This window comes from Eleutherodactylus coqui, chromosome 1 (assembly GCF_035609145.1).
Source record: "Eleutherodactylus coqui strain aEleCoq1 chromosome 1, aEleCoq1.hap1, whole genome shotgun sequence".
In the NCBI taxonomy this organism is placed as follows: Eukaryota; Metazoa; Chordata; class Amphibia; order Anura; family Eleutherodactylidae; genus Eleutherodactylus; species Eleutherodactylus coqui.
In genome coordinates, this window is record NC_089837.1 from 243733886 (window position 1) to 243748567 (window position 14682).

The window sequence follows — 14682 nt, forward strand, 5'->3', positions numbered from 1 at the left end:
CAAAGCGCCCCCTCGCGCCATGCCACCCTGCAGAGGCCGAGGTGCTCTAAGGTCTGGCAGTTTTCACAGAGACGCCTGACGACCGACGAACAGTGGTGTGCAACCTTTGTTGCGCAAAGCTCAGCCGGGGAGCCAACACCAACAGCCTCACCACCACCACCATGCGCAGACATATGATGGCCAAGCACCCCACAAGGTGGGACGAAGGCCGTTCACCGCCTCCGGTTTGCACCCCTGCCTCTCCCCCTGTGCCCCAACCTGCCACTGAGATGCAACCCCCCTCTCAGGACACAGGCACTACCGCCTCATGGCCTGCACCCACACCCTCATCTCCGCTGTCCTTGGCCCCATCCAGCAGTGTAGTTCAGCGCACCGTTCAGCCGTCGCTTGCGCAAGTGTTCGAGCGCAAGCGCAAGTACGCCGCCACGCACCCGCACGCTCAAACGTTAACCGTCCGCATAGCAAAATTCATCAGCCTTGAGATGCTGCCGTATAGGGTTGTGGAAACTGAGTCCTTCAAAAGTATCATGGAGGCGGCGGCCCCGCGCTACTCAGTTCCCAGTCGCCACTACTTTTCCCGATGTGCCGTCCCAGCCCTGCACGACCACGTCTCCCGCAACATTGTGCGCGCCCTCAACAACCCGGTTACTGCCACGGTCCACTTAACTACGGACACGTGGACAAGCACAGGCGGGCAGGGCCACTACATCTCCCTGACGGCACATTGGGTGAATTTAGTGGAGGCTGGGACAGAGTCAGAGCCTGGGACCGCTCACGTCCTACCCACCCCCAGAATTGCGGGCCCCAGCTCGGTGGTGGTATCTGCGGAGGTGTATGCTTCCTCCACTAAAGCACCCTCCTCCTCCTCCTCCTCCTCCTCCTCCTCTGTCTCGCAATCAAGATGTGTTAGCAGCAGCATGTCGCCAGCAGTCGGTGTCGCGCGGTGTGGCAGCACAGCGGTGGGCAAGCGTCAGCAGGCCGTGCTGAAACTACTCAGCTTAGGCGATAAGAGGCACACGGCCCACGAACTGCTGCAGGGTCTGACACAGCAGACCGACCGCTGGCTTGCGCCGCTGAGCCTCCAACCGGGCATGGTCGTGTGTGACAACGGGCGTAACCTGGTGGCGGCTCTGCAGCTTGGCAGCCTCACGCACGTGCCATGCCTGGCCCACGTCTTTAATTTGGTGGTTCAGCGGTTTCTGAAAAGCTACCCACGCTTGTCAGACCTGCTCGTAAAGGCGCGCCGGCTCTGCGCACATTTCCGCAAGTCCCACACGGACGCTGCCACCCTGCGCACCCTGCAACATCACTTTAAGCTGCCAGTGCACCGACTGCTGTGCGACGTGCTCACACGGTGGAACTCTACGCTCCACATGTTGGCCAGGCTCTATGAACAACGTAGAGCTATAGTCGAATACCAACTCCAACATGGGCGGCGCAGTGGGAGTCAGCCTCCTCAATTCCTTTCAGAAGAGTGGGCCTGGTTGGCAGACATCTGCCATGTCCTTGGTAATTTTGAGGAGTCTACCCAGGTGGTGAGCGGCGATGCTACAATCATTAGCGTCACCATTCCTCTGCTATGCATCTTGAGAAATTCCCTGCAAACCATAAAGGCAGCTGCTTTGCGCTAGGAAACGGGGGCGGGGGAAGACAGTATGCCGCTGGATAGTCAGGGCACCCTCCTGTCTATTTCTCAGCGCATACAGGAGGAGGAGGAGGAGCATGAGGAGGATGAGGAGGAGGGGGAAGAGACAGCTTGGGCCGCTGCTGACGGTACACCGGCTGATTGCCTGTCATCCTTTCAGCGTGTATGGCCTGAGGAGGAGGAGGAGGAGGAGGAGGATCCTGAAAGTGATCTTCCTAGTGAGGACAGCCATGTGTTGCGTACTGGTACCCTGGCACACATGGCTGACTTCATGTTAGGATGCCTTTCTCGTGACCCTCGCGTTGCACGCATTCTGGCCACGACGGATTACTGGGTGTACACACTGCTCGATCCACGGTATAAGGAGAACCTGCCCACTCTGATTCCCGAAGAGGAAAGGGGTTCGAGAGTGTTGCTATACCACAGGACCCTTGCGGACAAGCTGATGGTCAAATTCCCAGCCGACAGCGCTAGTGGCAGAAGGCGCAGTACCGAGGGCAAGGTAGCAGGGGATGTGCGTAGATCGAGCAGCATGTACATCCCAGGCAGTGCAACAGTCTTTAAGGGCCTGGCCAGCTTTATGGCTCCCCACCAAGACTGTGTCACCGCTCCCCAGTCACGGCTGAGTCGGCGGGAGCACTGTAAAAGGATGGTGAGGGAGTACGTAGCGGATCGCACGACCATCCTTGGTGACGCCTCTGCCCCCTACAACTACTGGGTGTCGAAGCTGGACACGTGGCCTGAACTAGCCCTGTATGCCCTTGAGGTGCTTGCTTGTCCTGCGGCTAGCGTCTTGTCGGAAAGGGTGTTTAGTGCGGCTGGGGGAATCATCACAGATAAGCGTAGCCGCTTGTCAACCGACAGTGCCGACAGGCTAACACTCATCAAGATGAACAAAGGCTGGATTTCCCCAGACTTCTGTTCTCCACCAGCGGACAGCAGCGATACGTAAGCAGTACGTAGGCTGCACCCACGGATGGAAGCTACGTTCTCTCTCACCATCCAAAACGGGGACATTTCTGCTTCATCAATCTGTGTCTAATATTCCTCCTCCTCCTCCTCCTCCTGCTCCTCCTCCTGAAACCTCACGTAATCACGCTGAACGGGCAATTTTTCTTAGGGCCACAAGGCTCACTCAAATAATTTTTCAGAACAATTTTTATAAGTTTCAATTAGCTTAAAAGCGTTGGAACTTTAACTTGAACCAATTTTTCGTTACACTGGGCTGCCTCCAGGCCTAGTTACCACTTAAGCCACATTAACCAAAGCGATTCACCTGCCATCTTGGTTGGGCATGGCCAATTTTTACTGAGGTACATTAGTACTGTTGGTACACCAATTTTTTGGGGCCCTCACCTACAGTGTAATCATAGTAATTTCTATGTTCTTCGCCTGCACTCATGGTACAGAAAGGTGTGTGGGGTTGGCCTACACTTTAGCTACATAAATGTCACTTGTGCCTTGGCTATACTAAGGCTACTGAAATGGAACTAAGACTGCGCTCCCGCTATACTGCTGCTTCAGAATTGTTACTGGGGCCTGTCTTGAGTGCTACTATTGCTTACATGGAACGAAGACTGCGCTCCCGCTATACTGCTGCTTCGGAATTGTTACTGGGGCCTGTCTTGAGTGCTACTATTGCTTACATGGAACGAAGACTGCGCTCCCGCTATACTGCTGCTTCGGAATTGTTACTGGGGCCTGTCTTGAGTGCTACTATTGCTTACATGGAACGAAGACTGCGCTCCCGCTATACTGCTGCTTCAGAATTCTTACTGGGGCCTGTCTTGAGTGCTACTATTGCTTACATGGAACGAAGACTGCGCTCCCGCTATACTGCTGCTTCAGAATTGTTACTGGGGCCTGTCTTGAGTGCTACTATTGCTTACATGGAACGAAGACTGCGCTCCCGCTATACTGCTGCTTCAGAATTGTTACTGGGGCCTGTCTTGAGTGCTACTATTGCTGACATGGAACGGACACGTGGAGAGGACACGTAGTGCCTCAAAAACATCCCCCTCCTCCTCCAACAGGGAAAACATTGTTGGCAAATGCCTTTGCATTGGTTCGTCTGGTGGCAGTCCAAGAATTTCACCTTTACCGACACTACAAGAGAGCCCCCCCACCATCCCCCCGCCACGGCCCACTTAATCCTGGCCACATTCCGAAAACCAACAAAATACAACCGTGCTACTAGGTCCGCAGTCACCACCACATTACCACCAACGCGGTTACTGTTAAGGTGCATATAACCACGGACACGTGGAGAGGACACGTAGTGCCTCAAAAACATTCCCCTCCTCCTCCAACAGGGAAAACATTGTTGGCAAATGCCTTTGCATTGGTTCGTCTGGTGGCAGTCCAAGAATTTCACCTTTACCGACACTACAAGAGAGCCCCCCCACCATCCCCCCGCCACGGCCCACTTAATCCTGGCCACATTCCGAAAACCAACAAAATACAACCGTGCTACTAGGTCCGCAGTCACCACCACATTACCACCAACGCGGTTACTGTTAAGGTGCATATAACCACGGACACGTGGAGAGGACACGTAGTGCCTCAAAAACATCCCCCTCCTCCTCCAACAGGGAAAACATTGTTGGCAAATGCCTTTGCATTGGTTCGTCTGGTGGCAGTCCAAGAATTTCACCTTTACCGACACTACAAGAGAGCCCCCCCACCATACCCCCGCCACGGCCTACTTAATCCTGGCCACATTCCGAAAACCAACAAAATACAACCGTGCTACTAGGTCCGCAGTCACCACCACATTACCACCAACGCGGTTACTGTTAAGGTGCATATTACCAGTCTGACTGGGGCATGCAGACACCTTGACAGAATGAATAGTGTGTGGCACATAGGTTCCCCATTGCTATGCCCAGGTGTGCAGCTCCTGATGGCGGTGGCACAGGATTATATTTCTCATTGCTTCTGTACAGCATTGTGGGCTATCGCCCCGCCCCTATTAAAGAGGGTCGCTACCTAGCCGTGCCAACCCTGTGCAGTGTGTGCCTGCGGTCCCTCGTCGTGGCAGACGCACTTCTAAATAGACATGAGGGTGGTGTGGCATGAGGGCAGCTGAAGGCTGCGCAGGGACAGTTTGGTGTGCGCTGTGGGGGGGAGGGGGTGCGGTTGGGCAGCATGTAACCCAGGAGAAGTGTCAGTGGTGTGTCATGCAGGCAGTGATTGTGCTTTGTTGGAGGTAGTGTGGTGCTTAGCAAAGGTATGCCATGCTAATGAGGGCTTTTCAGAAGTAAAAGTTGTTGGGAGGGGGGGGGGGCCCACTCTTGCCGGTATTGTGGCTTAATCGTGGGACCTGTGAACTTGAGATGCAGCCCAACACGTAGCCCCTCGCCTGCCCTATCCGTTTCTGTGTCATTCCCATCACTTTCTTGAATTGCCCAGATTTTCACACATGAAAACCTTAGCGAGCATCGGCGAAATACAAAAATGTTCTGGTCGCCCATTGACTTCAATGGGGTTCGTTGTTCGAAACGAACCCTCGAGCATCACGGGAAGTTCGTTCCGAATAACGAACACCCGAACATTTTGGTGTTCGCTCATCTCTATTTAAAACCATTACACAGATTGAAAAATGGGAGTGAGGACCCTGCTTGCAGGATTTTACAAACTATGAGAAAATAGGGGTAACACAAAAGGTACAAGTGCTTGTTCTAAGTAATGGTCAACGGAAATGTTGCTAATGGCCCAAGCTCTTAACAAATGTTACACAGTTTTTGGTTCTCTGGACCCCATGGCTGTTGTATAGAAAGAGTAATGATTTATATACCTGGATGCTTCTTTACACTAGGATTCTATATCTGGGTTTGGAGAAGTCTGCATAGTATCAGAGCCCCTATTCTCCCTTTCCCCCTTTTTTAAGCTAGTCCTTTTTCCCTTTCACTCTGTCCCCAGGTCTGGTTTATAAACTAGGTTGGAAATAAAAATGAATGCATGGCAGTAGAATATTGTTCCTGTTTATTGTCCACTTGTTGGAATATTCTATTTTCCATTGCCATGTCTAAATCTACAATATTCCTTGTTTTTTTACCATCTGTGAACTTTATTTTCTGCAAAACTTTGAGTACCCCAAAAATTGTAGAATTGATAATACTATAAGAAGTATTTAAGTGATACTGTCCAGTTAAGTGATGTGGTTAATACCATTATTAAAGGAAACTGGTCACATTCCCATAGCACCAAAAACTAAGTTGGATCCAGCTGTGTCCCCTTCTGAAGTCTCCATGAAGCAAGAAAATTTGACTCCTTTCAGAGTTCCATGCTCCACTATACAAGTCCATTCACTTTAATAGCAGCTTGTTATCAACGATGCATCAAATTTCCTCACTTGTTTTCCTTTTAGTAGTTCAGGGACACCTGCAAAGCCTAATTGTTGACGTGATCCCATGAAAGGCAATTTAGAAAGGGAGATGTGAACCTGTCACTTGACACATGTCAGCCACTAGTTCTTCTTCTCACTGTGGGCTTTCATTACCATTCAGTGTCAATGAGAATAGGATTAATAGACCATGTGTCACTTGCATATAAGCTCCCCTTATCATTTTCATCAATAAGACTGGTTTATAGGATTCCATATAAATGTGAAAATATGAAAACGATGAAAGGGAGCAGGCTGACAAAGTCACAACACAAACCCATATTTATCAAAAGTGCCATTATTTTAGCAAGGTGTAAATTCAAGCTTTGCTAATTTATTATGTATTGTGACACAACTTTCTAATGTGCAAACTGTGTGGTATGTCTCAAAAAAAGGGGTAATTACGGGGGCCTGGTTGAGATGGGCACATGGGGTAAAAAAACGGGTATCACTCCTCCTATGCTTGCTGCAAGCCTTACTCTTTTTTGGGGGGGTATTTCTTTATCTCAGTGGCAGGGATGGGGTGTATTAAGGGGCACTCTGTGAGGTTTTGTAACCTTGCTGAGCTGCAGTGGTCCCACACAGAATGCGTTCAACAAGCTGCTCCTGGAGCTGAGGGAAAGTGAGAGTTCCCGGGGACTTCTTGCACATTACAGGTAGCCATCTGAATAATGGCAGACTCACATGACCGTATGTTGAATCAGCTTGTGGAGGCGTGCAGCGGATCCCAGCTGTGAGACCGGCCGTGGCCCTGCGTACAGCCGCGTAATGTACTGCGTATAACTGCGTACTCAAACAGGTGGTCATGCGCAGTACACCTTTTTTTGTTTGCTTGTTTATATTTCCCACAGGATCACTTAGCAATGACATGGGTACTTGCAGCCCATATGCAATGCAATTGCATATAGAGTGCGGGTATATCCGCGACCATAGAGCACAATAGTCTTTGTTGCGGATATCCACGGTAAAATAGAACATGCTGCATTCTGTTTTCTTCGAGTGGATTACATAATTCCGACCCACTAATGTGAGCGGAATTGTGTAATCCGATGCATTTGATTGATCCGCCTATTACTGCAAATCCTATCCAGTCGTGTGAGACCATCTTAAAGCTACCTTTTTACACCATTGGCCAATGATAATCACGTGACCGAAGCCACCGGTCACTGCCCCAGGCTCTTGTCTATCTTTGGTAGCCAGGAGCAAGGAGATTTAACATTTCTTGGGCCCTCCCTAGCTCCTGCACATGTGTCTGTCATTTTGCCGGCGGGCACATGTACAGGACCCAGGGAGTTTTCGGGGAGGATGATCACGTCGGAGTTCAAATACGCAGGCCTCTGGTAAGAAGTTTCATCTCCCCTCACCGATTGTGTCTGTGAGGGGAGATTAAACTTTAACTTTTTATTTTTTATTTTTATGTGATCACTATACTCCATTGGAAAATGGCGATCACGTGACATACTGCAGCCCCCGGTAACATCTCCTTGCTCTCGGCTTTCTTTGCTAGCCGGGAGCAGGGAGATTTTAAATTTCCTAACTCTCCGGCCTCCTGCACATGCGCCTGACATTTTACCTTTGGCGCACATGCACAGGTGGCAGCTGGTGGCAGGTCCTTGCAGGACCAGATTGCTGCGGGACATTGCGGAGTCCGGAGGTGACTAGTATCAGCTTCCGTCACAGATCTGATCCCTGACGGGAGGTGAAACTTGAGAATCTTTTAACTTTTTTTTTTTTCACATTTATGCTATCACCGTTATCCATTGGATAATGGCAATTGTGTTACTAGGGGTCACACACCGCGGCCGCCAATGACAGCTCCAGGCTATTCGCTACCTCTGGTAGCCAATAGCAGGGGACTTTCACATGCACAGACCCTAAGGCTTTGGTCAACAAGGCTGGCATGTTTTTAGGCACTGTAGATTAAAGCCCAGACACCCAGAACATGAAAACACACATGGGTGGTCACTATGGGGTTAATGAATTACTCGCTCACTAGGCCAGTTTTAGGGATCCTTTGTCACATACAGAATTGTTCTGCAACACACAGTGGAATTTGCCATCATAAGGAAAATTGTGCAACAAAATCCATATTTCTAACTTGTGGATTTGGATATGAAAATGAAAATGGAGGAAGCAGATAACATTGTAATCTGCTGTCAGCCACAAGCAGAACAATGCAGCTGTTTGCACAGTTGGGCGTGTGATTAATCACATGCTGGTCTCTGCAAACAGCTCCTGAAGACCCATTACATGCAAATGAAGATAATAAAGTGTTAATGGCTATTAATGCAAATAGATCGCAAAATCTTTCAATCCTTTGAAAGATTATTTTTGTGTTTAAATGGGCCTTAAGTGAACCATTTGGAAGGACTTGAATTTCTGCATTGATACATTGTGGCTTGACTTTTATCTAAATGACAATGATAGGCAAACACAATCTAGTCTCCGCCGGCAGTGCGGCAGGCTGCTTTAATTCTCTCCGCTGTGATTGGCTGGCGCTCAATCCAATCACAGTGCTTACTTACACAGCACTGACAGAGCCAAGCAGAGAGGACGGCGGGGCATGACAGCAGGGAGGATTCAAGCAGCTTGTCGCACAGACACCGGCTGGGAGGTGAGTATGGAGGTTTTTTTTTTTTACCTAGTATATACTTGAGTACAGCTCGGCTTATACTCGAGTCAATAAGTTTTCCCAGTTTTTTGTGGGGAAACTTATTGTCTCGGCTTATACTTGGGTCAGCTAATACTCGAGTATATACGGTATCCCAGATAGTATTATTGCTGCAATGTTCAGTCCTTGGAAATCAACATGCCTCTGCAGTTATAGTGAATAGCTAGAACTCCACATGTTTGACGGCCTGAATAAAAAGTTAGACATAGGGCTCATTCACACAGGCGCATTTTTCCTCAAAATTTTGTGAGCCAAAACCAGGAGCGAGTCCAAAATACAGAAGAAATGCAAATCTTTCCATTATACGTTCTCTTTTCATATTCCATTCCTTGTGTTGGCTTACAAAATACTGAGGAAAAATACTCCTGTGTAAATAAACCCATAGACATGAGAGCATTAATGATAGCGCTACTTGTAGATCAGACATTTTGTACTTGTCGTATTCGGCTCTATAAAGTTTTATACTACCACAGATTTTTTTTTAACCCCTTAACGACCGGCCCATAGTCTTTTTACGTCCTCACTTGCTTGGCCTTATTCACTGAGGACGTAGAAATATGTTTCCTGCAGGGATTAAGGCCCTGCAAGCTGAGGACGTGACAGCTAAATGCTGCCGGCTCCCGAAGGTAGCTGGCAACCTGGAGCTGCCATTCCGGGCCGCGGATCCCCTCCCCCGGTCACATGATCGCCGGCATTTACCGAATGCCGGCGATCATATAAAAGTTAGTAAAAAGTTTAAAAAAGTTAAAGATTCAGCTGCCCCGGTGGATCGGATCCATCGGGGCAGCTGAAAGTACTCACCCACCTTCGCCGCGATGACCAGCGATGTCCTAGCCTCCAATGGATAGCAGCGATCATGTAAAGTAAAAAAAAGTTTTAAAAAAGTTTAAAAAAAAAGAAAAAAAAGTTTACGTTTCATCTCCCCTCATAGGTCATATCCATCAGGGGAGATGAAATAACATACCTAAGGCACCGCATTAGATGGCGGACGCATGTGCAAAAGGCGCAGATTGCCAGGGTGATTTAAAATCTCCCTGCTCCTGGCCACCAAATGTAGCCGGGAGCCTGGAGATTTCACGGGGGGCCCGCAAAACGCGGTTCCTGGTCACGTGATTGCCGTTTTCCAATTGAAAACGGCGATCACATAAAAGTAAAAAAGGTGAAAATTTCACCTCCAATCACAGATCAGATTCGTGAGGGGAGGTGAAATTACTTACCTAAGGCCTCCAGCGATGTCCCCCGACGGGATCTTTATCCACGGACCTTTCCTCAACTTTGGCGCATGTGCCCATTAGCAAAATGGCGGACGCAAGCGCAAAAGCTGTTGAGGGCCCTGGAAATTCAAAGTCTTCTTGCTACTAAATGTAGCCAAGAGCCTGGAGCAGTGACCGAGGGCCGCAGTGAGCGGTCCCCGGTCACGTGATCGCCATTATCCAATAGATAACGGTGATTACGTAAAATTTAAAACTGTTGAAATTTGATGCGCTTTTCCTTTTGAGCCCCGTTGTGCATACAAGAAAAAAAAAAAAAAAAAAAACACGACTAAAAAGTGATCAAAAAGTCATATGTACCAATATACAGTATGGTACCAATGAAAACTGCAGGACGCCCCGAAAAAACGAGCCCTCATACAACTATGTAGACAAAAAAATAAATGTTATGGCTGTCAGAATATAGTAGCAGAAATTGAAAAAAATTAAATCTCTTTAAGGAAAAAAATAAAAGTAGTACAGCAAAAAAAAAAAACAAAAAAAAATTAGTATTGTAGTAATCATACTGACCTATAGAATAAAGTTATGTCATTTTTGTTCCAGTGTGTACACCGCAGAAACATGACACACCCAAAGATAGCCGAATTTCTTTTTATTCCCCACTTTCCTCCACTTAGAATTTTTAAAACGTTTTTCAGTACATTAAATAGTTCAATTGAAAAAAACAACTCGTCCCGCAAAAAAAAGCCCTCATACAGCTACGTCAATGGATAAATTAAAGAGTTATGATTTTTTAAAAGGGGGAAGGAAAAACTGAAATAGGAGGGGAAAAAAAGGGCCGCATTCTTGAGGGGTTAATTCAGTTATAAGTATGTCTCTCTGCTCCAAAAGGAGAGACGGAAAGCCTGAATGGAGGATAAATGGTATTGTGAAATGAGCTGGGCAGTACGAACCTCTAATTAACATTTATAAACAGCCATAATGATTATTAAACACATGGTATTTAAAGGGTTATTAAAAATAGAAATATTCATATAGTGTATAAAGTATTTTAAACGATTTTCAAATGAATGTTGTTACAAAAACTTTGGTCTTGATGACAGATGATCCACTTGACGCAACCACAAACACTGAAGAAAAAAACCTCCTTTTTACACTATAGTTAGTGACCCTATACGACTAAATAAAAGGGTTATTATACCTGTGAGGGGTCAAAGTCTCAGGATCAGAAGCTTATGGTATTATAAAGGATTACAAAATCAATCCATTCTGTGAGTTAGGCTGTTTCTAAGCAGAAAATAGCAGGGAGCTGCAGACTAGAAACTCACAAATAAGACTCTCTCTTGCATCCTTTCGTTGGTCTTATGATAGGTCAGCTGTTAGTGACATCAACTCTGTAAGATCACATGTCAAAACCTTTGCTATATGACTTATGTCTTTGTTCCAGCTAAAGCTCCTCAGTGACAATCAGCCCATGCTTAACCCTGCAAAGAGCTCACAGTACAAAATGAATTACATTTGAAATCCATGGGTAGCCATCACTTGTACTAATCAAAGTAACAAGCAAGGCACTTACGCTCCATCTGACCTCTGTCAGACCCTCTTTTTATTATATTCTGATAGAGAGCTGGGCTGGCCAAACAGCAATTTCTGGAGAAGACGTCTCGACAAGGGCTGAGTGCTGGGATGTTTTTTTCCCCTTTTTAAAATAAATGTTGAAAGGTTTCAGAAACAAGGTTATACTTCAATCTTATATTTAAACAGAACATGACACAATTAATGCCCACACGTTAAGAAAATATTAGGATATGGACCTACATAGAAACAGCCTCCTCCGGCCAATGAACATGTGGGCAGGGATTTCAAATCAATTAATTGGCTGTACGATTTTGCTGTTAATAACGCAGTTTTACTTGCAAAACATTAAGCATGCTTTCATGGATAACAGAATATTCAGCTGCCACATCTGCGTGTCTAGATGTGGATTATTAAACTGAACTATCATAATCACTTTACAAAACGCATGTAGGACATATGGATTTGGTGAATGGCAGAATATTCTGTGATGTGTGCAAGTTCCCTAAACAGGCCCTATAACCAGGCCATCAGTTTTATTTGAAAAATCCATACCCTTCATTGCCAATAAGTGTTTTATTTAATGTTTGGCACAAAAACTTTGCAAGTGCATAGATGATTCAAGTCCCCTCAGGAACTGGTCAGAACTTCCATGCCATCCCAGGATACTCAGCATCTTCCAAACATGAGATCTTATTACTTGTTGCAGTTCTGACTACAATTTTTCTATTTACTGAATTAATAGTTCCGATATTCAATACTGTACAAAGTAAAGAACAGGGAGTCCTTGAAATGATGATATGGCCCCCACTAAACCCTGATCTCATCATCATCCAGTCTCTCTGAGATTACACTAAGAGACAGAAGAATATGAGCAAGCCTACATCTACAGATCTGTGGTTAGTTCTCCAGGATATCTGGAGTAACCTCCCTGCCGAGTTCCTTTAAAAACTGTGTGCAAGTTCTGAAGAACTGATGCTGTTTTGAAGACAAAGGGTGCTCACACCAAATATTGATGTGAATTAAATTTCCCTTTTATTCATTCACTTTGCTTTTTGTTAAATGGCGAAAAATAAACTATTAACATTTCGAACTTTGAAAGCTTTCTTATTTAGCATTTTTTCCACATCTGCCTAAGGGCGAATGCCCATGGACGTTTCACGCAGCGGAAATCGGCAGCGTTGTGCCGCAGCTATTAGGTTCTATCGAACCTAATAGCTTTCTGCCTTGCAATGTTCATGCTACGGAATTCTACCGCAGATTTCCACAGCGTGAAAGAAATCGTGGCATGTTCTATTTGCCACGGAAAAACACGCGTCCAGCTTTCATTGTAGTCAATGGAAGCCATCTGTCACGCGATACTTCCGCTATAAGCACAGTGGAAGTATTGTGGGAATACGTGTCACTGCCGACACATCATGAGCTGCACTGCACATGCGTGCCAGATGGGACTCTCGCAGAGAATCCGGAAAGAGGAGAGTATAGGGACTTTGTGGGGCGCAGTGTTGGACTCTGCTGCGATATTCCGCTGGCAGAGTCCGACACGGACGTGGGCCTAAGGCCTAAAACCTTTGCCCAGTCCTGCATAATGTTATATATTACATACTGCATATACTCGAGTATAAGCCTAGTTTTTTAGCCATATTTTTGTGCTGAAAAAGCTCCCCTCGGCTTATACTCGAGTCAAGGAAGGCTTAAAAAAACCCCTCCATACTCACCTCCCAGCCCGCGTCTGCGCGGTAAGGCTGCTTGAATTCTCTCCGCTGTCATCCCCCGCCGTTAGCGCTGTGTAAGTAAGAGCTGTGATTTGATCAAGCGTCAGCCAGTCACAGCCGGTGTTTGATCATTCACAGCTGCTTGAGTATTCTCCCTGCTGTCATCTGCCTGCTCGACTTTCAAATCCCCTGCCATCAGTGCTGTGTAAATAAGTGCTGTGATTGGATCGAGCGCCGGTTGTGATTGGCTGACGCTCAATCCAATCACAGCGCTTACTTACACAGCACTGACAGAGCCAAGCAGAGAGGACGGCAGGGGATGACAGCGGGGAGAATTAAAGCAGCTTGTCACACAGACGCCGGCTGGGAGGCGAGTATGGAGGGTTTTTTTTTAAACCTAGTATAAACTCGAGTATAGCTTAGCTTATACTCGAGTCAATAAGATTTCCCAGTTTTTAGTGGTGAAACTTATTGTCTCGGCTTATACTCGGGTCGGCTAGTACTCGAGTATATATGGTATATTATAAACTGCAGAATTAATGCAGCAAATAGCACTCCACAAGTCAGAGCCACAAGAGCTCTCTCTAGTTAACTGGATGTGATGCCGTGTTGGCTAGAGCAGGGGTCCCCAACTCCAGTCCTTAGGGACCACCAACAGGTCATGTTTTCAAGATATCCTATAGTACGAACTCCTGTGGCAATGTCTGAGGCACTGACAATAATTACATCACCTGTGCAATACTGAGGAAATCCTAAAAACATGACCTGCTGGCGGTCCCTGAGGACTGGAGTTGGGGAACACTGGGTTAGAGGGTAGTTTGGACCCAACTACTGCGGGAAGTCAGGACATTCACATACTAGCATTTTGTTAAAAAAAAAAAAAGTTGATCATATTTCGAAAAGTATTTCAGGGGGTATTGATTTTTTTCAAATAAAACTACCTGTTTAAGGTTCTACCATATGTCTTCTAACATTCAAAAAAGGTTTATTCCCAATGTATTATAAAAATGTATTCCTTCTTACAGTATACTTTCTGTATCAATTCACATTATTCCAAGTCTCATTTCACAGAAGCCTTCAGGATTTACTTTCAGGGAATAAAAAAATCTGTCCTGATCATGTGATGAACACACTGGTACTGAGTACAATTCAAAGCTGTGTCTTGTATCCAGCCATGCACTTTTATATGGCTTACGGCAAAAAGACATGGGTACATGTGCCAATTCGCTCGCTGCTACAGAGCATATTAACGCACAAACTCTATCTTCCTTCTAACTAATCAAACTGACCTATAGTGTACGAGTTGGAAAAAAAAAATGGTTGAATGATAGGGCAGTACCCAGCTTTCTCTTACATAGTATTAGTGCGCGAGAATCCCGATAGTGAAAACTAAACCATTGAAATCAATGGTTTTGTTATGCAGCTGCGGATTTTCAAAGCCGCTTAACGGGGCTAAAACGCACCCATCTGTTTAAGCCCTT